Source organism: Arvicanthis niloticus, chromosome 6 (assembly GCF_011762505.2).
Source record: "Arvicanthis niloticus isolate mArvNil1 chromosome 6, mArvNil1.pat.X, whole genome shotgun sequence".
NCBI classification, from domain to species: domain Eukaryota; kingdom Metazoa; phylum Chordata; class Mammalia; order Rodentia; family Muridae; genus Arvicanthis; species Arvicanthis niloticus.
In genome coordinates, this window is record NC_047663.1 from 7,676,202 (window position 1) to 7,699,395 (window position 23,194).

At 49.3% G+C, this 23,194-nt stretch overlaps 1 protein-coding gene and 1 long non-coding RNA gene across 6 annotated transcripts in view; one reads left to right on the plus strand and one right to left on the minus strand.

Annotated features, from left to right (window-relative positions):
* The window catches only part of Gprc5c (G protein-coupled receptor class C group 5 member C), a 28,435-nt gene extending 27,921 nt beyond the window's left edge, over positions 1-514 (minus strand). For 2 of the 3 annotated variants that reach the window (XM_034507673.2, XM_076935510.1), the window contains exon 1: positions 208-514. The gene's annotated coding sequence lies outside the window, so the exon portion shown is untranslated. The other variant, XM_076935511.1, reaches the window with a different exon arrangement.
* On the plus strand, positions 9-22,849 carry LOC143442616 (uncharacterized). 3 transcript variants are annotated; one of them, XR_013110926.1, is made up of 4 exons: positions 9-147; positions 14,288-14,466; positions 19,602-20,611; positions 20,892-22,849. It is a non-coding gene; the product is annotated as an uncharacterized LOC143442616 (long non-coding RNA). The 3 variants fall into 3 exon arrangements; XR_013110927.1 differs by lacking the exon at positions 20,892-22,849 and having other exon boundaries at positions 14,288-16,872; positions 19,602-20,658; XR_013110925.1 differs by lacking the exon at positions 20,892-22,849 and having other exon boundaries at positions 19,602-20,658.
* Positions 22,850-23,194: the final 345 nt, after the last annotated feature.

The window sequence follows — 23,194 nt, forward strand, 5'->3', positions numbered from 1 at the left end:
CCGACTGAGCTGGGCGCGCTTAGTGGTTCGCTCTCCCGCCCGCCTCCCAGGCACAGCGCTCCCCTCTCTCGGCCAGGGTGGGCCGGGCTGCATCACCGTGACATCACCTCCATTCCGGGCGCTCCTCCGGGGCCAGCAGCCCTCCAGGTACAAGCAATCCTAATCCCCAGTAACAAAGCGCGCCCGGCCCTGCCCCCTCCGACTCACCTCCAGGCTCGGCCGAAACGCACTTTCGGGTTGGGAAGGGAGATTCGAGTTTCTAGCCAAACTGACGGGTGGGTTGTTGCTGTTTACTGCCACGCCCCCGCACGCGGGCGCGCGCGCACTTGCGCGTACTCACTTTCGGGACTCGCCTTTCTCTCCCGAAAGCGGTTCGGGGTGCAGTCCAGTACACCCCTGGGCTACATCTCCCAGCGATCACACGCACCCAGAGACGCACGGTGGCCACCTTGGCGCGTCTCCCCGTGACAGACACCCAACCTTTGTCACTTTCGTCCTGGCTTTCCCATGAGACACATGCCTGGCACAGTTCGCTGCTCCCGGCTGGAGCGAGGAACACACTAAGACACAAAGTCCGTCTTTGTCACGGCTTCTGCGCCCCCTCCCCTCGCGAGCTTGCACACGTGGACACAGCACACACGGAGCGTCCGCCTCTTTCCTGCGTGATCCTACCCGGAGAACCCAGTCTCCAAGATCACGAGGGAATGCCACGGCGCACGCCCCTAATTCTGTGGACTGAGTCCAGAACTCCTGCGGACTGTTGGCCAGCGTCTTTGTCGGCCTGACTACCCCACGCCCGAGTTTCTTACATCGCGGGCTCCCCTCCCCGCGTCCCGGTTCCCTGTGGTGACCTGTCCTAATTAGCCTTCTCAGTTTAGTTCCCCGAGGTAGTGTTTAACAGGATCCCTGTGGTCTGTGCGCTCCTGGCCACGTTGTTGCTAACTCCGAGTGCGGCCTCTGCCGAAGTCCGGAGACCTTTCCACGAATTCAGATTCCCCTGAACCACACCCCCACTCTCTGCCTGGGTGGATCCACCCTTTCTCCTCCAGCCCCAGGAATCTGCGGAAAAGAAACCGCAGAAATAGGGAAGCGAGTCCCAGCTGAGGCCTCTCTGGCCCAGTAAACAAGAGATTTCCCCCCCCCCCCCCCCCCCCGGCCACTTTCTCTGGGGACATGGGATCCCGCGGGAGTGTGCTGCGCTGTCTTTGGAGCATTGAGTGGGTCTGGTTGCATTGCTCTGTATCCCCGGAGGGGACAAGACGCAAGAGCAAGGGAGAGGTTGTTGGGCCTGACTGGAGCCCTGGGGACTCTGGGGGAGGGCAGGGAGTCGGGTCTCAGGGTGCGGGTTCTCGTGACGCCTGAGTTGCCTGGGGGATCGCCAGGAGCTCGGTCGGAGCCAGCTCGTGGCAGGGCAGGCGGCAGGGCGTGTTTGCTCAATCCTGGGCGCCCGCGAGGGGGAGGGGAGGCAGCTGGTCACAGGCGAGGGGATAGCCAGGTGGAGGAGGGCAGGGAGCTAGTGACCCGTACCTCCCCGGCTGTGTGTTTGCGTACCTCCATCTATGACAACCTGGAGTCTAAACTCAAATGAATCACCCGGAGTTGCCGGAGCGATAAACCTTAGGCGGGTTCCTCCCCTTCGAGCACCACTCTGCTCTTTTCTGTCTCTAGGAGGAATGTTTGCTTAAGGGGAGTTGCGGGGTTGGGGAGGGAGCTTGTGGGGCCCAGACTTTCTAGAACCCTGAATCCTTTCCTGTGCCTTGCAGTTTCTGTCAGGTCTGGGCAACGTGGCAAACAAAGTTCGAACTATTTCAGTGGGTGGCTGCTGCTGGGTACCCGCGCTCCCATTCCTAAGTTCACCTCCCAGCCCAAGGTTAGGGATCCAATGCTCAGGTGTCAAGGCTTGACTGGAGCAGGCAGTTAGTGCCCACGCTAGCTAGAAAGGCAAACAGACTGGTTAGACCTAAGTGCACAGAATAAGTCTCCCTGGACGCTACCTGCTTTTCATTAACTAGGTGACTGATGCCTAACTATGCGCTGAGGGCTTTTTGGCATCTGTGAAAAGCCAGCTGGGGGGGGGGGGTGGTAAGTGGCAGGACCCTCTAAACCATCTCAATTTTCTGTCTTCTCTTTTCCCTACAGTCTCCAAAACTATGATTGGTTTGCCCTGCTTCGTGGCGCACACCTGTAGCTCTAACTCTTGGGAGGAAGAGGCAGGAGGATAGGGAACTCAAGGTCATCCCAAGACCACCCTGAACTACATAAGATTCTGTCTCAAAACTAAACTACCAGTCTTAGCCCTTGCTTTCCACCAGGCAGGGTTATCTATCGGGTGCCTGATCACCCACTGGGAGTCATTTAAAAGGGACTGTCCCACGGGGGCTGAGCTCTGCCCTCAGCTAGCCTTAGTGAGGCAGCTGGCACTAGAAAGGAGGCCAGTGTCTGAGAATTCTTTGCTCTTCCCTGTTCACTAAGGCCCCCTTCTGTAACAAAATCTGCCTTCAAAGGACAAAGCAAATTCCTCTGGGCAGATGGCTCCCACCTCTGCTTCTCTGAGATCCCTGCTGTGCTCTGCTTAGGTCTTGGGAGAAAGAGTTGGGGACTGGGTGAAAGTTCTGTGGACCCTCTCTGACTCCAGTCATAGGAACATCTATCTAAAATCCCTGGTGCCTCTCACCCTGATTGAACCCAATGTCTGCTTCATTTGCTCTCTGCACTTGAGTTTCTGCTGAAAGGCAGGCTGACACCATCTTTATTCAGTTGGCCCATCTTTGAGCTGCCAGGGGCCCTTGGTCCTGGAGTCTTAGAAATGCCACCCACCAGCTGTGTGACAGACCAAGTCATTTCACCCCTCTGACCCACTCACTTTCCTCTTTTGGAAAATGAGAGTGATAACTCCCCCCACACACATACACACACAAATACAACATGTCTAAAATGTTCCACACACACACACATTAGCGCTTACAGACAGGTCTGAGGCCAGACTCCCCCCCACCCCCCACCCCCAGTGTGATGGTCCAGCCTTCTGAGCCATAAGGCAGGTAATTGTTCCGGAAGCACACACTGGATGAAGCTGCTTCTCCAGCAGTGGATAACCCCCCTTTTCAGCATCACTAGGGAAGGCTTGCTGGCTGTGCCCAGCTGAGCGCTGGTTTGTGCTAATTTGTCCCTCTTCAAGCTTTGTTTCTTCTACCCCCTGTCTCTGTCTGAGCAAAAATTTCTCTAAACTCCACCCTGCCTCCATGTCTCTGCCTCTCAGAAGCCTTCCTCGGTTCCCCCAGATGGCCGGGTCTTAGGGTTTGTCTGTGTAACAGCCCTGGCCATCCTGCAACTCACTCTGTAGAGTTCAAGCTGACCCTGAACTCAGAAATCCCCCTGCCTCTGCCTCCCAAGTGCTGGGATTAAAGACGTGCACCACCACGCCTGGCTCAGAAAGGACTATCTTAAGAGGGCTCAAGAGATGGTTCAGCATTTAAGAGTCTTGTCGATCTTGCAGTGGACCCAGGTTCAGTTTCCAGCACCCACATGGTGGCTCACAGCCAAGCAGAGCTGCCTCTCAGAGCCTCTCAGATCTCCTCAGGGGCCAGGCGTGCATGTGGTGAGCATATAGCCAACGCATGCAGGTGAAACGGTTATAAAATAAATAAATCTTAGAAATATCTTTTTAAGGAGCGAGCCCTCCTGAGTTGCCTTGTCCACACAGAGCCTACTCTACATTCATTTATTTATAATTTATTCTAGTGTGTTTTCATTAACCTTCTAAATTGTCTTCCCTACTAAACAATACCTTTTATTAAAGAGCAGGGATTTTTCTGGTCCTAGCATCTGACATACAGCCTGACACACAGTAGGTGCTTTTAGTGGATGCTTCTGAACTTGAATTTGCCCACTCTGTGCAAATCACCACAGACCTTCCCCTCACACCAGTGACCTTACAAGTCGTGCCTTACCTGCTTTGCACCAGCAGTGTTACAGCTTCCTGAGAAATAGGAAAGCCTCGTACCTGCTGGAGAGGTTAGCCTGCCCTAACACAGAGAGCAGGGCTCCATATTAGAAGCCCAGGGTAGAAACCTGATAACCCATTTTGGATATAGTCAACCCATATATACTATACAGGTCATTCATTACCTGTTCCTAAGAAGGAACCTGTAGTCTATCCCAAGCACAGGGATCCTGGACCACAATGTGTAGAATCTCACAAGGGAGACAGGAAAGGCCAGCCCTGACTTAGAGATCAAGGGTCCTGATGGATTACAGTCTTTCAAAGTCAGGCATGGTGTCACATCCTGTAACCCTATCAAGAGAAAGAAGGGGTGGAAGAGGAGATCATGCATTCTTCCTTAACTATACATATTGGGTTAGAGGCTAGCCTGGGCTACATGAGACCATGTCTTATCCACCCACCCCAAGAAAGAAGAGAAGAGTAAAAAAAGGTGTGGGGGGAGGAAAATAAGGAAAGACAGGCCAGCTATATCATACTGCTGAGAGTGGGGCCGGGAACCCTGTGTGGTGGAATTGGGGGTTGGCTGGGAGTCCCACAGCTACTGGGAAACCTCTCCCTGTTTATTGAGCCTGTATTAACCATTACTGCCCCGAGCAGTATACTGCTGGCTCCTTTCCCCTTGAGCTCCTAGGGGCTTCCTGCTGAACAGACAGCTGGGTTATTTCAGAGTGTTCCTACTACCTGTGGCAGCCACTTTACAAAGCTGGAAGCCAGGATCCTAAGAAATCAAAAACCATTCACTCCTCACTGCTGGCTGCCCATGGCTAATCTCTCAGGAATTGTACCCGGAAGCAGGCTTTGGGTAGAGCCTGCCGGAATGTCACCTGACACTGAACCCTTCCACGAAACCTGTGCCTCCCCTGTCTTGTGTCAACCTCCCGCTGGCCCCTCTACAGCTCAGTGGCTCAACACCAGTGACCAACTCCCCCAAGGGAAGGAAAATAGGCTTTTCTAAGGTGTTCATATGGGTCTGGCCAGTCCTCATCAACAGACCTAGCGCATCCTAAAACCAGGCCTCAAATCCAAGTCTAGACATTCAAGACAATCAACTAACCCAGCCTTTCCAAAACCAAGACAGAAACGTGTGGCCATGCTGTGTTCCGCTCCCCTCACCTTAGGGTCACCTCAATCTGAGATCCTTTCAAGGGTGAGCATACTTGGTGGCTGATCCCTAACCCTCCAAACCTACTGCACTGCTCACAACCTCGCTGTCATCCCGCAGAGTCCCACCTAGTGAGGGATAGCCACCAACTCTGATCCAAGCTGAAAATGGCTCCAGGGGCCACTAAGTCAAAATCCAAATTAATTCCTGTATCTGTACTTTCAGTCCCTCTGGCCTGTGCTCAAGGAAGAGCTTTCCAATCTTCCCCACAGGAAGTCGCCACTCCAGCCAGAGAGGCCTGAATCAGCCTCCCACACTGGCCTTCCTTTGGCTCACTCCCACCAGCCTCCATTCTCAATCCAGGATGTCTTCCCCCTCCTCTCAGCCTGTCAGAGAGCATTCCCCCTGCTCATCCCCCCACCAGCCCACCACACCACACCCCTACCCCTCCCTCCCTCTATCCCTCTCCTTGAAGCTCTGGGGATTCTTCTGTAAGGAATGCTGGTAACACCAAGAGTCCTTTTCCTGGGCAACACACACACACAGAGGAATCTTCTATTTTTATAGTTTGTTTTTTTCAATTGGTTGGTTGTGGATTTTGCTTAGCCTGGCTGGCCGCACATTCTATAAGTAACCAAAGACGACCTTGAACTCCTGTCCCTCTTGCCTTTCTCTGTCTCCTGAGTTCTGAGATTACAGGTGTGGCCACTACTCCGGCTTTACTCTTTACGTTGTTAATTTTTAGGGTTGTTTTTGAGATGACCTCCCCAACTATCTGAATCTCATCTCTCTCTCCACCGGACTATATTGTTAGTGATATCTTATGCACAGATGTCTTGCCTCCATGTTCTCTGATAGTCTCTGCTGGGAATGGATTCTAGATTCCAAAGCTCTTCTTCCCAGCAGCCCCTGGCATAGAATGGTACACATCTAAGCGGAGGCATTAACTATGGGCAGATTGATTGGATTGATTGTCCAGGGCTGTAGGAGGCTGTCAGCCTTCTGTGAAGGGATGATGTTGGGGGCGGGGAGCTTGGAGTCTACAAGAACCCAGTAACCAGGACTCTGGCTCCCTGGCCCTGGGGCTGATGCGCTTGGAGAGGAAGCCTGGTTGATAATACAATACCTGCGACAGTTTACCTCTACATAGCATTAAACCGTTTCTGTCTTTGGCACAAATGAAGCTTACAATCGTGTAGCTATCCAAATGATAAATAGATTTCACAAGCCAGGTGTTATTAAAGGTAGGTAGCGTAGCATTCCACAAGGCAGATATTATTGTCTCTATTTTATAGATTGTTAGAGATTCATAGAGGTTAAAACCAGCCATGAGTTATAACCGTTTTTAGCCTTTGATTCTGCTCGTCTGGTACCCTGAACCCCAACTCCCGCATAGCCTTACCATCTTCCGCTTAAAGTAAGGTTGTTTATGTACACGTGTCCGCAACCAAGGAGCGGTGTGCCCGGTTCATCTTTGTGCTTACACAATGAGGCTTCGGTTAACCTTTCTAAAGGGAATTATTAGATGAGAGATCTGCACAGGGCCTGAGGAGGCTACCAGGGCTGTAGAACACACCTGCTGGCAAGCCCGCAGGGTGTGCCCAAGTGCTCTCCGTTCACCTTCAGAAGCCAGCCACAGCCTGTTCCCATTTTCTGCTGGTGGCCCTTGTTCCCAGTGGTCACTTCAACTCTACAGCTTGAGGCCATCTGGCAGTTCAGCCTCTGTAGCCACCACCGACAAGGCTCTTCTGCAGCTAATCCAGCCACTGACAGGCTGCACAAAGCAAAGCCTTATTTTAGTTACTGTGTTTGTTTGATTGATTTTTAAAACAGAGGTCTCAGGTAACCCAGTCCAGCCTTGGATTGGCTATTGGCTGTGTATCGAAGGGTGACCTTGATTTCTGATCCTCCTGCCTCCACCTCCGTGAGCTGAGATTACAGGAGGGCTCCACCACAGCTGGTTTATTCCATGCTAGGGATGAACCCAGGGCCCCATGCTTTCTGAAGAAGCACTCTGCTGACTGAGGCACACCTACAGCCCCTTATTTTGTTGTTGTTGGTGGTGGCTGGCTAGGGTTTCATCCTATAGTCCAGACGGGCCTCAAATTCATGACAATTCTCTTGTCTCAGCCTCTCACCGCCAGCTCAGCAAAAACTTTTAAAAGTCCCAGTCACTACTCACTCCCCGATCTGGAATCTGAAGCCACCAATACTCTTGAACCCAGCTCAGACTTCTGGTCCTGCCTGCACTCACCAAAAATGGTATTTCCAGCAGGGCAGGGCAGGGCAGGACAAGGCTGGGCAAGGCAGGGAGGGGCCAGCCAGCTGGCTTCAGGGCTGTGTTTAGGGCCAGCTGTTCCCACTGCTACCGGAGCTTGACTGTCTCTTTCACCGGAAGCCCCAGTTGCGGTGTGGCTCTGGCTGCCGGGAACCAGTGCGCTATTCTGGGAGTGTGATGGGGCTGGGCAGCCGGTGAAACTTCAGCTCCCTTGGTTTCTAGGCTGGTCTCCTCCCTGATGATGATAAGGCAGAGTTCAGGCATTAAACAAGCACAGAACCACTGATGGCAGGTCTGAGGGTCCTAAAAGCAATTGTGGTCTTGCTAAAACGGGACCTGGCAGGAGTGGGCAGCCTGTGTTCAGTTCTGGGCTCAGCAGCCAGCTTTCTTGATGTCACTCACAGGGCCCATGGTTCTTCCCTCCCCCCTCAACCCCAAGTCTTACACTTAGTCCTCATATCTGCCCTATTTTTTTACAAAATTAACCCATTCATGGGCCTTCTGAAGCCATCCCTACAGGTTAAATCCAGTGACCGATTTCCTCAAAGGTCCTTGCTTTTTAAATATTCTTACTGTATTTATCTATTTTTATTTATTTATTCGAGGGGCAGGGGGGCGTGGTACACAAACACACAGCCTCAGAACTGATTGTGTCATTTGCTTTGAAACAGATGATTTAGGCCACTTTTTGACCACCAAGTCCCTGGGACTCTGCTTGATATCCACACCCCCAAAAGATGCACACTGGCCTTAGGAAATAGTAGGGTCAAGGCTGGGTGTGGTGGCACATGCCATAATCCCCAGCGCTCAAAGGCAAAGACAAGCAGATCTCTGTAAGTTCAAGGCCAGCTGGGTCTACATTGGAGTCCCAGACCAGCAAGGACTGACTATTCAATGAGACCCAGTCTCAAAACAAAGGAACAAAATAAAGTCAGGACTGGAGAGATGGCTCAGTGGTTAAGAACACTGGCTGCTCTTACAAAGGACCAAGGTTCGGTTCTCAGCACCCACAGGCAGCTCACAACCCTCTATTGTCTTCAGTTGAGAGGCTCTTCTGGTGATCTCATGTGGCTTCCATGAGCACCAGGCATACACGTGGTGTGCATACACACAGGCAGGCAAACACTCATACCTAGTAAAACATAAATGAGTGTTTTGTTTGTTTGGGTAAGGTAGCATCAAGTAAAGGACAGATGGCAACATCTGGGAGCAAAGGAAGGCAAGACAGGCAAAACACAGGGAGAAAGATGCTGCCTCCGGGTCCCACCAGGTTGGCCACTCCTTGGACTACAGCAGATGAATGGAAGATGAACAGAAGGGAGAATGGAGGATGGGTTCCCAACGGAGGCCGACTGGGAGAAGTCAGCCAAGCAGCACGATCTGTTAAGCAGCACGATCCGTTCCGAAGCTGCACACTGAGGACCCAGCTCCTTTCTGTTTTTGGAGCTTCTTTCTCACGGTATTGCCGAGTATTGGGGAGACAATTTGGGGTCTCAGAGCTCCCAAAGGCAGTGGTTCCCTAGGTCAACGGCTCTGCCACACTTCCACAGCGGTCCCCAGAGGCAGGGGCTGTCACCCATTTTACAGATGAGCAAGTTGTGTGGTCTTTGGGTTTCTCTGCCATCCCTGCAAGCTCTATGAGCTTTCCATCCATCAGAGTGTGCCCCTGGGTGAGCTCTCAACCCAACCCCAGGCACCAATCCCACTTTTGTCTGTTCCTCCCCAGATGGAGGTCTTTTCTTTATCTCTGTGATGATTAAAGACTAGGACGTTGGGCCCCTGAGATGGCTCAGGGGGTACAGAAAGGTGCTTGGCTGCTCACCAAGGCTAAGGACAAGGATCATCTCCCAAAAGTTGTCCTCACATATGCACCTGGCACAAGCATGCATGCAATTGATAAATCAACATTATTTTAAAACTTTTCTTAAGAACAGAAGGTTGGTGTGTTGGGTCTCCTGCCTCTCACCTTTCCCTAGGTTCTCTCCAGTGCTCTCTGACATCATCCCAGTTAAACACACCTGTAGTGGTTTGTATATGCTTAGCCCAGGGAGTGGTGATATTAGGAGGTGTGGCCTTGTTGGAGGAAGTGTGTCACTGTGGGGGTAGGCAATGAGACCCACATGGAAGCCAGTACTCTGCTAGCAGCCTTCAGATGAAGATGTAGAACTCTCAGCCCTCCTGCACCATGCTCCCACCTTGATGATGATGGACTGAACCTCTGAACCTGTAAGCCAGCCCCAATTAAATGTTGTCCTATAAGAGTTGCCTTGGTCATGGTGTGTGATCACAGCTGTAAAACCCTAACTAAGACAACATCCTTCCTTGGCTGGCTGTGGTGGCACATGACTTTAGTCTCAGCACTCCAGAGGCACAGGCAGGTAGATCTGTGTGTCCAAGGGTTCAAGACTAGCCTTGTCTACAAAGTGAATTCCAAGACAGCCAGGACTACATAGTGAGACCCTGTTTCAAAACAACAACAACAAAAAAACATTGTTCCTTGAAATACAAGGCACACCTCTGTCGCCTAGGAGCTGATTAAGACTATAGACTTCTGGGAATGGAGAAATGGCTCATAAACTGCTCTTGGAGAGGACACAAGATTGGTTCCTAGTTCTCACTTTGAGCAGCTACAACTGTCTGTAACTCATGTGTACATAGCACACACAAACACATGCATAATTAAAAATAATTTTTTAAATATATCTTAAATTGAGCAGTGGTGGCTCATTGTTTTAATCCTAGCTCTTGGGAGGCAGAGGCAGAAGCATCTCTGAGTTCAAGACCAGCCTTGTCTACAGAGCAAGTTCATCCAGGCAGTCAGGTAGTCAGGGCTACATAGAATATATATATATATATATATATATATATATATATATATATATGCCTTCATACACACACACACACACACTCGCGCGCTCACACATGAGTGCCCATCAAGGACAAATGTGTTGGATCCCCTTGCAGCTAGAGTTACAGACGTGTGTGTGTGTGTGTGTGTGTGTGAGACTATCTATTTCTGGGGTTTGGTTTTTTTGAGACAGGGTTTCTCTGTGTAGCTCTGGTTGTCCTGGAACTTTCTTTGTAGGCCAGGCTGGCCTCAAACTCAGAGATCCTCCTGCCTCTGCCTCCCAAGAGCTAGGATTAAAGGTGTGTGCCACCACTTGACTTACATTTTTCCGGCAGTGTGGAGGGCAGAAGATAACTTGCAAGAGTTGTTCTTTCTACCATGTGATTTCTGGGGATCCAACTCAAGTTTTCAGACTTGGTGGCAAGCACCTTTGCCCACTGGACCTTCTCACCAGCCCAAGACTAGATTTCTGAACCCACCTAAACCTATCCAATCAGAACCTCTCGTTTATTGAGGGCACAGGTGACTGAGATCTCTTAAGGTTGCATCCTCTTAGATACAAGTCCATCTTGGATACTAACATTGTGTGGTAGTTTTAATAAGAATGGCTCCTTTAGACTCGTATGTGTGAATATTTGGTCCACATTGGTGGAACTGTTTGGGAAGGATTAGGAGGTGTGGCCTTGTGGAAGGAGGTGTGGCCTTGTGGAAGGAGGTATGTCATTGGGGGAAGGCTTTGAGGTTTCAAGTGTCTCTCTCTACTTTGAGGATCAAGATGTAAGCTCTCAGATGCTTCTGCTGCCATGTCTTTGTTCTACCATCACGGACTCCAACCCTCTGTCAGCCCCAAATTAAATTCTTTCCTGGGTTGTGTCTGTTGTGGGGTAGAGAGAGCTGACAAGGTGAACAAAACCACAGGCTGATTGAGTGGTGTGTGGAGGGAAGACAATCCCATTAAACAGGAGTAGTCCTGGAAACAGTTTTGATGGGGAAAAGAACTCTCCAGAGGAAATAAGAGACTCACCTGGAGCCTGACTTTGGGCTTCTTTGTGGGTTTCTTTTTCTTCCACCCTTCTCCTCCCCTCTTCCTCCACCCTTTCAACTAGTGTGGGGGGGGGAATGGAGGGGAAAGAGAATGATGATATCATTAGAATACTTCCTGCTGATTAGGGGCATTGAGTTCTTTGGGGCGAGCTTGATCTTCCCCATCAGGAAGTCTGGTTTCTTCTTTTCATGTTTACACACAACTGCTTGATGATCTGTGACCAAAAGCTCCCAAACACCAGCCGGCCAACCTGTCCCTTCTCTCAGAGCTCTAGCATGTATGTACCTTCTGAAAAGTCCCCAGAATTCCAAATGTCACACAATTGCAGAAGCTACCCGCAGCTGGCAAAACCACGCCCCTGCTAGAGCACGGGGCAACTTGTAGTCAGCTGCTAAATAAAGCAGCCCCATACCCCACACCTGGATTAAAAATGAAAACACATTCTTATAATATTTCTGTGTCTTTAAAGAAACCAAAATTCTCACCACAATCATCCCACCACCACCACCAAATTGGCTGGGAAAAGTCCAGAAGTGAGAAGCCCTTGGTGGTTTGCAGTAGGAAGCCCGTAGAAGGGAACTGAGGAGATCAAGCTGTGCCCTGCTGGCTAAGTGACTCCATATTGTGCTTTGCCCTAGGCAAATTTTACAGAACATCATTTGTGTAGATATAGAAGCGGGTTGATGTCGAATGTTGAGTATATAGATACTACCACCTGTGAGACACAGACTTAAGAAGGTTCTTTCTACAGACCTGTCAGGGGAGATTGGAAACACATGGGCACAGGGGCTTATTCAGAGTGTGTTTAGATGTCCTAGCAGGAGGATGCAGCTGCTTGTGTATGCTTGACCCCAAACTGATTCTCCTCTACTGAAGAAGGTCATCCTCTTCAACTCAGGATGCAGCTTTGGGAGGAGCACGGGTGACTGGTGAGAAAGCAAGTGGATACGCCCCTTGACAGCCAATCAATAGGGCCCGGTGTTGCAGCCAAGGGGCTCTCCCAGCCCACTTGGGCATGTTAGAATCATACCAGGCTGGGTGTAGTTGTGTAAGCCTTCAATCCCAGCACTTGGGAGGTAGAGACAGGTGACACTCTGTAAGTTCAAGGACAGCCTGGTTTACACAGAGAGTTCTTGGACAGCCAAGGATACATAGTGAGACCCTGTCCCAAATTTTTAATTAATTAATTAATTAATTAAAAAAAATAAGGGCTGGGGAAATGGCGTAGTGGTTAAGAGCGCATATTAACTCTTCCAGAGGACCTGAGTTCTGTTTCCAGCACCCATGTTGGGTGGCTCACAAGTATCTGAACTCCAGCTCTAGGGGATCTAATGCCTTCCTAAGGCCTCCTCAAACACACACACATGAAAAAGAAATAAATATTTTTTAAATGGAAAGATTGGAAAGATGGCTCAGAGGTTAAGATGTTAAGATCAGGGGCTGCTCTTCCAGAGGACCTGGGTTCAGTTCTCAGCCCTCACATGGTGGCTCACAACCTTTGGTAACTCCAGCTCTGAGATCTTCTTCTGGCCTCTGTGGGAACACACACACACACACACACACACACACACACACACACAAATAAATATAATAAAAATATAATTTAAAAAAATCAGAATAACCAGGCTAAGAACTTACCAAACACTCCCGACCCAGGAAGGCCACAGCGTTGTCACTGGGAGCCTTAAGGAGGAAGACATCAAACACTTCAGTGCTAATGGCTCTCACCACAGGTCATCTGAACATGGGGTGTGCATGAAGGAATCAACAGAGACATAATTGTCCCTGGGCTTTAGTTCAGCTCAGTCCCTACAGCAGATGTGACCTAATCAAGTGGCTGTCCATCTGCCTGTCCATCCATCTGCCTGGACAAAGTTCTGCACTTTGCCTCTGTGGCTCAGCTCGACCTCCAGGGCTGCCTTAACCCATGACCCAGAAGGTAGGCTCTGAGTTTTTCCATCATGTCCCATCCACACCAGCGCCTCTCTCCATAGCAGCTCTCTGCCTCTCTCACTTCTCACCACAGCCTTGAAATCTTTAGGAGCTCCGCCCTTCTGTAGCCACTGTGTTACACACACACACACACATACACACACACACACACACACACACACCTATGCACACGAACACACACAAGCACTCGGGTGCATGCACATATACACCTATGCACGCACACCCATTTGATATATATGAATTATCATTGCTGTGCATATGTGATCTGTGATCTAAGAATTAATATAATATTAATAATTAAAACTGGAATAAAGGAACTATTGTTGCCAATGACCAGCTATGCAGGCAAACTGGGGGCTCCTCAACAAATGGAAGCCAATGAAAGTGACATAGTTCCTAAATTCATTTAATAAATTCTGACACTGTGGAGAGACATGAATCCACCTAGCCTTTTTTTTTCCTTCTGACATCTGACATCACGTACTCATGAGCATGGCAGAAAGCAGAATGGGGATTGGGGCCAAGTGCAAACCTTCATAAAAACGTTTTTCTAGTTATCAAAAGCTGTTATCAGGCCTGGGACGTGGACCAGTGAGTGAGTAAGGGCATGGCTTTGAATGCCTCACAACCTGAATTTGTTCCCCAGAGCTGATGTAAACGCAGAGAGAGAGAGAGAGAGAGAACTGACTGCACACAAGGATCCCCTGACCCCAACATGCACACCATGTCAGGCACAGGGACACACGCCAGGGGCTGGGGACAAATTACACAGCAGTTCCCAAGCAGTGGGTCGCAACCCCTTTGGTGGGGTCTAAGGACCTTTCACAGGGTTTCCTAAGACCATCAGAAAACACAGATATTTATACCACAATTCGTAACAGTAGCAAGATTACAGTTATGAAGAAGCAATGAAAAGAACTTTATGGTTGGGGGTCACCACAACATGGGGAACTGTATTATCAGGTCGCAGCGTTAGGAAGGTTGAGAAGCACTGATTTAGTTCCCTAATGACGATTCAGAGACAGCCATACCCAGTGACCTTTCTTCATATTTTCCAGGCATACCTGGCTGGGAGGAGTCACCGGAAAGCTGGGAGCACACCCGGGGGCTCTTTGCATCCAGTTTTTAGTAGGGATCCCAGAAGCAAATGACACTTGCTGCTGAGCTTTCCTGCCTCTGGACAAACCCTGCCACCTTGGCCTCAGTCAGTTCACCAGCCGTTTCCTGCTCTTAAGTGGTAAGCAGGAGCCTCAGACTTAGACAAGAACGGAGTGTGGTCAGTTCTTCCACGCAGGCCTGAGGCTTGCTGAAGGTCACTTTTATGCTTACCCTGAAGTAGCCAGCACAGAGCAGTTGAACAGGAGAGATTTACTCCCAACAGCCCTTTTGCAAATACCAGATTGCATTTCAAAACAGTTGCCTTGCTCACTGGGCCATTCCCTAACCAGGCCTGCAAACAGCAGGTCTGCAACTTCCCTGTCCTTGGACCTGCTTTGGTGATGAAATGTGATCCAGGAGAACCCCTCTTGGCCTTGGAAGAGCAGCTCTAGGCCTACTCTCCATCTCAGGGTTCTCTTTCCAGCAGCGCATTGGCTCTCATGTAGCCCAGGCTGGCCTTGAACTGCACTGAACTTCTGATCTTAACTGCCTCCACTCCCCTCCCTTCTACCCCGCTTTTTTGGTTTTTTGAAGATAGAGTTTTCTCTGTAGAGCCCTGGTTGCTCTAGAACTCACTCTGCCTCCTGAGAGCTGGGATTAAAGGCATGTGCCACCATTGCCAGGTCTCTGCCTCCACATCTAGAATGCTGGTACTGCAGGTGTGTGCCACTCTACCTAGTTGGGTTTCTCTTTATTTATTTATTTTGAAAGATTTACTTATTTTGATCTTATGTGTGTGTTTGCCTGCATGTATATGTGCCCCATGTGTATGCAGTGCCCATAGAGTCCAGAAGAGGGCGTCAGATCCACTGTAACTTGAGTTACAGATAGTTGTGCGCCACCATGTATGTGGGTGCCAGGTACTAAACCTGGGTCCTCTGCAAGAGCAGCAAGTGCCCTTAACCACTGAGCCGTCTCTTTAGGCTCAGCACCTGGGTTTTTTATGCTAGGATTCCAACCCAAGGTTTTGTGCATGCTAGGCAAGCTGGCTACCAACTGAGCTACACTTCCAAACCCCGCTAGATGTTATACAACCCCTTCTGGGGAAAGGGTAGCCTGGTCTGGCTAACATCTCTCTGGTCCATGCTTCCCTATGGGTTCCTGAAACCACTAGTTTCCTCAATGTTCTGTCTTGGGTAGAGTTCCAGCATCTCTCCAAGACACACTGTCCAGACCCTTGCTCTGACATTCAGTAACTCTTCTCCAAACACAACACCTACCTACCTGGCCAGGTGTGGAAATACAGAAGCAGAAAGCAGCTTCTGGTGCCAGTGGGCTGGGGGAAGCACAGGTTAAGTTGTCTTGTTCCCTTCCTACCTCCTCCCCCCCCACTCCAGATCATGTCTTCATCATCTACGGACAGCGGGTGTTCTGTCCTTGCAGAGGATCAGTTCTTCTGTGCAATCAGTTCAGTCCCAGAGCCGGCCGTTTCTCTCAGGCTCACAAGAGTTCTCGACAGTTCACCTCTGTATTAGTCAGGGTTCTCTAGAGTCACAGAAAACTTATGGAATGTCTCTCTATATTGAGGGAATTTATTGTGATGACTTACAGTCTGCAGTCCATCTCCCCAACAATGGTCAGCTGTGAATGGGAGTCCGAGAATCTAGTAGTTGCTCAGTCCCAGGAGGCTGGTTGTCTCAGCTGGTCTTCTGTAGAAGTAGATTCCAACAGACATACTGGCAAGTAAATGCAAGCAGGCAAAGAAGAGTGACTCTTCCTTCTTCCAGTGTCCTTTGTAGGTCTCCAGCAGAAGGTGTGGCTCAGATTAAAATGTGTATCACCATGCCTGAATCTGGGACTTGTTTTGTCCCAGGCTGACCTTGAACTCAGAGATCTCCTCCCTTTAGTCTCCTGGGATTAAAGAAGTGTACTACCTTGCCTGGGCCTAAGCTTTTCATAGCCACTGTGCCTCAAGACCTCCATGCCAAGATCCAGGTCAGAAACTTGTGTCTTTCAGCCTCAAGGTCAGGATCACAGGTGAGCCCTCCAATTCTGGATTGTAGTTCATTCCAGATATGGTCAAGCTGACAACCAGGAATAGCCATTACAGCCTCCATTTCACAGATGAGAAGACTGAGGCCTGAAAGAGTTCAGTAACTACCACCAATTAATTACAAACATTACCTGACCCACTATGGAGTCCCAGATATGATGCCGGTACCCAGACCATCGCTCACTGCCGCCCAAATCTGTGCTTTTGCCTCCTGGTTTTGCTCCTTTGACCTGATAAAAACAGGCCTGACCAGGTCTAAAACTGCTCTCCGGGATGGCCTGGGGATAACTAGGATGTTGCACAAGAGAGACCTGCAAATAGTCGCCTCACAACCTGGCTCTGGATCTTTTGACTGTGGAGCCTGTGATGTCATTTCCTGCCTGATAACAAAGCAGCTTTGCTGCCTGCCCCCTGCGCTGGTTGTCATGGGTGGAGTGAGCTTAGCCGAGTTAAGAGTGCTCAGAGAGCTGTTTGATGTTCTTCAAATAAAAGGTATTGTCAGCCTCTTTGACTCCTCAGAGGGCCTGAGTAGCTCGGCTGCTCTACAAATATTTGTGGGTTTCAATGAGCTTCCTGAGAAGTCCAAGGAGGAGCAAGGCCACCCAGCCACTCTTCTCTGTAGCCACAGCTGGCCCACAATGCTCAGAAGAACAAGACTGGGTCAAGCGTCTAAGGAGTCACATGAATGCGTTGTCGTGCCTCCTGGCTCCCAAGAGATCAGTGAGCAAGGATGGCAAAGAGATAAATAATAAATCTTCCACGTGATTCCGGCGGTTGATATATAAGCAAGCCACCCCAGACTTAGTGCCTTAAGACAATAATATCTAGTTATTTAGTAAGACGAATGCTTATGTAACCCAGGCTGGCCTCCAGATCCACATATGGTTGAGGATGACCTTGGTCTCCTAAAACTCCTGCCTCTGCTTCTTGAGTGCTGGCTTTGCAAAGTCACTATGCCTGGTTTCTATAATACTGAGGATCAGATCCATGGCAGATAATCTTCCCCTGAGCTAAGACTCCAGCCTCATTGATTTATTTCTGTCTGACAGTTATATATATAAGTTGGCTCAACAGATTGGCTCTTCCTTAGGTCCCTATGGATTTGCAGGCTGTGGTCATCTGAAGGTCCAACTTATTTGGATGGACTAGATGCCAGCTTGGGGCTTCTCCCCATGGCCTCTGCCCAACAGTAGAGTCCAGACTTCTAAATGTCTCAGTTACAAGAATAGCTAGAAATTGTTAGTCTTCAAGGAGATACAGATGTGCCTAGTGTTGGCATTGGCCACATTCTGATGGAAGGCACCCACGTCAGTCCAGGTTGAAGGAGGCACCGGAAGGGACTTCCTATCTCTGTGGATCGATCAGTGCCAGAGGGAAGTGGAGTCTGATGATTTAAGAGATAAGCATCACCCAGGCCTTTCCCAAGTCTCCTGAGCTGCCCAGCTTATCAGAGCTGTTGTTACGGCAACAAGGAAGCCCTGGCTTTGGTGGGGGATATGGGAATAGCCTGAATAGAAAAAACGCTGGACATTGCCCTTTTCTCTGCTGGACAGCTGTGTAGGCCTAAGTTCTGTAGCTAGCCACTCTTTTATCAGGTAAGGCCTCCCTGTGTAGTGCAGGCTGGCCTCGAACTCATGATCCATCTGGCCTCAGCCCCCAGATGCTGGGATTACAGGTGTGTGCCACCACACCCCAGTGTCCATCAAAATCTTATCTTGATACTTAGTTACATTTATCAAGATTCAGATGCCAGTAAGGGTGTGGCGGTACAGGACTTCGGCTGTCTGGCCTAAATAACAAGACCCTGACTTCAAGAAGAAACAGCAGATACTCAAACACAGCAAGGACCGCAGAGCCACACTTCATATACAGCCTCTAGGCATTCATCCCATTAATACCCTAAGGTCTTTCCACCCCGGAGGGACTAGCAGGACTCTCTCCCCCAGCTGAGCACACAACGGCTTAAAGACAATTGAGCTCCCAGCCTCTGCAAGCTATCAATTTGCCCATTGTCTGCAGCCCCGGCCCCAGGTTCTTCACTCTTCTGTATCAGCATTCGAGGTTCTCCTTTGATTAGTGTTAACAATGTGTGCTTTTGGACAATTTACCACTTCCCTAAACCTGAATTTCCTCCTCTGCAAGTAAGAAACAAGACCGCTGCCTCTTAGCAAGGTCATGCATATTAAATAAAAAGGCTGGGGCTAGTGAGATGGTTGGGGTGGGGGGGGGGGAGAGGGAAGAACTTGCTGCCAAGCCTGATGATCTGAGTTCAATCCCCAGGATGATAAAGAAGAGAGCCAGCTACTGCAAGCTGTTCTGTGGCATCACATGAATTCATGTCTGCCACAAATAGAAATATTTATAAGTTGGGCAGTGGTGGCGCACACCTTTAATCCCAGCACTTGGGAGGCAGAGGCAGGCAGATTTCTGAGTTCCAGGCCAGCCTGGTCTACAGAGTGAGTTCCAGGACAGCCAGGGCTATACAGAGAAACCCTGTCTCAAAAAAAAAAAAAAAAAAAAAAAAAAAAAAAAATTCCAGCCACTCTAAGGGCTGAGACAGACATATTGTCATAAAGTTGAGTTCAGGCTGGGCTAAATAACCAAGCATTATTTCAATTTTTCAATTAAAAACAAATGTAGAACACTTGTCTTGCATGTATGAGGCCCTGGATTCAAGATTCCCAACACCACAAAAAAAAAAAAAAAAAAAAAAAAAAACAAACAAAAAAAAAACCCTTCCTAGTATGTGGGACAGGCCCATTGAGCAAGCTACTAGTCACAACCACAGGTTAGCCCTGCGTTCCTATGTATCAGGTATAGTGGTATGTGCTTTCAAGATATTATATTCTCAACCTCTGGGCTCTCAGAGCCCAGTGCAAATCATGTCTCTGTTTTTTGTGATTCTGTTGGTCGTACGGATGTTTTTTTTTGTTTTTTTTTTTTTTTACGTATTTATTTATTTATTTATTTATTTAACGTGCATTGGTATTTGGCCTGTGTGTACATCTGTGTTGGATTCCCTGGAACTGGAGTTACAGACTGTTGTAAACTGCCATGTGGGTGTTGGGAATTGAACCCAGGTTTTCTGGAAGAGCAGTCAGTAAATACTCTTAACCGCTGAGACCTCTGTCCAGCCCTGCCCATTTGTTCTTACAAAGTTTTCTTAGCACACAGCCCTGTGGGTTTATTTACTACTGACTCCTCTGCTTTCACGCCTACAGGACCCAGCAGCGATGGAGATCACGTGACTGTGAAGTTAAATATCCTTGCTCTCTGGCCCTTTACAGAAAGTTTGGCCGCCCTGGATAAGGGCATTTGCCAGGCTTTTAGGCTGTCTTCTGCATCAGATGGTTCCAGCATGGACTTCTGTTGGGCAGAAAGAAGAGTGTAAGAGATTCCTGTTTACAATCAGGATGTTTTGGTGTCAGGATTTATTCAGGACTAGAGCCCAGCTAGGAGCCAAGGTGTCCTTGACTTCACCCCTGCCCTGAGCCTGCCTCTGGGTACCCGGGCACCTCTCGTCCTCCAGGCAGGAACGAACACAAAACAACTGTTTACCCCAATCCCACACCCCAAGAAGACAGGAGGAGACTTGTTCACTACCATCACACAGGAATTCCCCACCCCCCACCACCGCTCCAAACTGAGCGCAGAGCCTCCCCACAGAAGTTAAATTCCCCGGCCCGAGACTGAGCCGGGCTGTAACCCGATCTCCTCCGTCTTAGTGTGACCTGGTTCAAGTGGCTGTCTGGCACTCCCCTCCCCCCTCCAGTCTTCTCTTCCCACTCCAGGAAAAGGAAGGTTTACGGAAGAGGCCGTTCTCCTGTTATTGGTCAAAGACGGTTGGCCAGGGTTGTCTGCTTAGGAGCAACAGCGATCTCCTTACTTGGTCCCTTTTCTTGCTTGGGGTGTCCTGGGTTCTCTGTGGGTTGTGACTCCCGCCGCTTTCCAGAGCTGGCAGGGGTTCTGAGGAAGGGGAGGGCCTGCTCTTCGCAGGATAATCTGAGCATCCAGTTTACCTGCTTCTGGCTTCAATCACCAAATAAACAAGTGCTTAGGCACGAGGCCCCACTCTTCCCTGCCCAGTGAAGTGTGCCAGCTCTGGCTGTGTCTTTGAGTGCAGTGCTGGCGCAGGCTGGCCACAGCTCCTGCTGAGCCATCAACGTCCCCAGAACCCCGGCTGCAGCTGGCTCCTGGGGAGGATGCTATGGTGCCCAGCCCCCTTACTGTCGTGAGTTACTGCCCTAGCCATTGATTATTAATATATTTTTAAAAATGCGTCCTGTGCTGAGTACTCTGTTCTGCCCCGTCTCTTTCTCTGGCACCACAAGGCCGGCCTGCAGGCTGGTCTGGCCAGTTTGCCAGGAAGCAGCATATGCCCATACCCGGGAGGCCAGGAGCGGGGAGAGACGAGCCATTACCCCTCCCCAACAAGGAGTTCTACTAGAACCCTACGGCTCTCCTCCCACCCAGGTCCTCATCCCTGTTCACTGGCACCCTCTGATTTCCAGGACATGGGGAATCTGCTGTGAAATCAGTTTGATAAATCCTGAGCCAAGCAAGCTTAGAAGAATAAGGAACCAAACGCTTTAGCGGGCTGGAAGCTGTGAATACTTACAAACTGCTGTCTGGTATGGTTTGCTTTCGGAATTGGAGATGGATCCCAGGACCTCCGGTCTGCAAGGCACAGAAGACACATCCCTAGCCCTACACTACTTTTAAATCATAAAAGGAATTCAGACCTGTTTTAAAGTTTGAAACCCAATTAGAATTTATTGACGGTAAGAGAAGCTGTTCCCTTTAACTCACTCTTCTCCCCCGCTGAAACTCCAGATTTAGTTTGAGACAGCAGTTCTCAACCTGTGGGTCTCGACCCCTTTGGGGACTGCATATCAGATACCTTGAATATTAGATGTTTACATTAAGATTCATAGCCAGGCTTGGTGGCATACACCCTTAATCCCAGCACTCAGGAGGCAGAGGCAGTCAGATCTCTGTGTCTTCAAGGCCAACCTGGTCTATAAAGTGAATCCCAAGACAGCCAGGGGTGTTACCCAGAGAAACCCTCTCGTGAAGAAAAAAAAAAAATTACATTATGACATAAGAGTTATGAAGTAGCAATGAAATAATTTTATGGTGGTGGTGGGGGTTTCACCATAACACGAGGAAGTGTATTAAAGGGTTGCAGCTTTTAGAAGGTTGAGGACCGCTGGTTGGGGCAGTCTCTTTTCAGAAATTCCCTATGATTAGTCATCTGCATATAGCAATAATTCAGTGAGCAGGTCCGAACACAGTAGCTAGTTTACAAGTAAGCAGAAGGGGTCGTGGCTGCAGCTCTGTGTGAGGAGTACATGCTTGTCTGCATGAAGCCCCGGGATCCATTCCTAGGATTGCATAAACGCTTACCTAAGCACTCGGGGAAGTGGAGGTAGCAGGATCAGAATATAGTTATATAACAAGTTTGAGATCCTATCTATAAACAAAAATAAACCAAAACCAACCAACCAACCGAAACAAACAAACAAAACCCCACCACCATCAACAACCAGTAAGAAAGTAAAAAGGACCCAAGGAAGTCGGGTTCTTTGTCCGGACCTAAGAGTAAACTGCGAGGAGCAAGTCCATCACCCCAGGCTTTGCCTGCTGCTGATGACCCCGAGATTGGCTGTCCTGGAATGTTTTCATCTCCCCAAGTGGATCACCTAGCCCCGCAAGTACAACATGCAGATACCTTCTCTCAGAAGTATCTCTCATAGCCCAGATCAGCCCTGAACTTGATCTGTAGGATGATCTTGATCTCATGATCCTCCTGCCTCAGCTTCCTAAATTGTTGGATTATATATATATATAAGCTAGTGCCACCGAATGCAGTTTACCCCGATCTTACACTGACACTGTGTGACCACCTCCAGGGAGGCCTTGGCTTGCAAGGATGGTCAGTGCGGAAGAGTCTTCCCAGAGCAAAGGGCAAGGACATTGGGTTCAGTGCCAGTAAGAAAGCTGGTGGAACTTCTGGTGGGACCTCTGGTGGGACCTCTGGTGAGACCTCTGGTGGGACCTCTGGTGGGAACTCTAGCAAGCCCAGAAGAACCAGCTGTTCCCAGTCCCTCTTAAAGACTCCTCTCTCTGGTTAGTCAACAAAATGATGGACTGGGTATTAGGACTATCTTGTACCTCACTGGTACAATTAGGAATAACTATGCTCTAATTGCATTTTGAGAGAAAAGTTTTATTTTAACAGGAAGGGTGAAGCTAGGTGATGAGAGAGAGAAAGAGAGAGAAGGAGGGGGGGCATGGAGGCAGATGTCCACGTGTCTCCACCAGTCAAAGATAGTTTATATATCTAGGTTGGGTATTGGGTTACACTTCTGACTGAGCATTACCAAACTTATAAAGCCTTTGATTAACATTTTTAAAAAATGTATAAAAGCAAAAAGGAAAAGGGGGCATGGGATAGGGGTTTTCTAGGGAGGGGAAATAGGGAAAGGGGATGGCATCTGAAATGTAAGTTTAATATATATATATATATATATATTCCTCTCAACAGAGAATTGGAGACATTGCACTCTAACCTGACAATCACAAGACAGGTTTCACTCCACAGCATCTGTGGGAGCAGCAGTTCCAGACGAGTTGCTGGACGAGAGAAAAGGCAGGCACATTTTCCAGGCTCCGAAAAGGACTGCCACCAATCTTGCTGTCAAAACCCCAATGCTAACTTTGCATGGCAAACTAGCAGAGCGTTTATTAGTCTGAGTCTCTTTATAAACACGGACCAACACCAAATAAGTAGAAGAAAGCAAATTTGCATTTT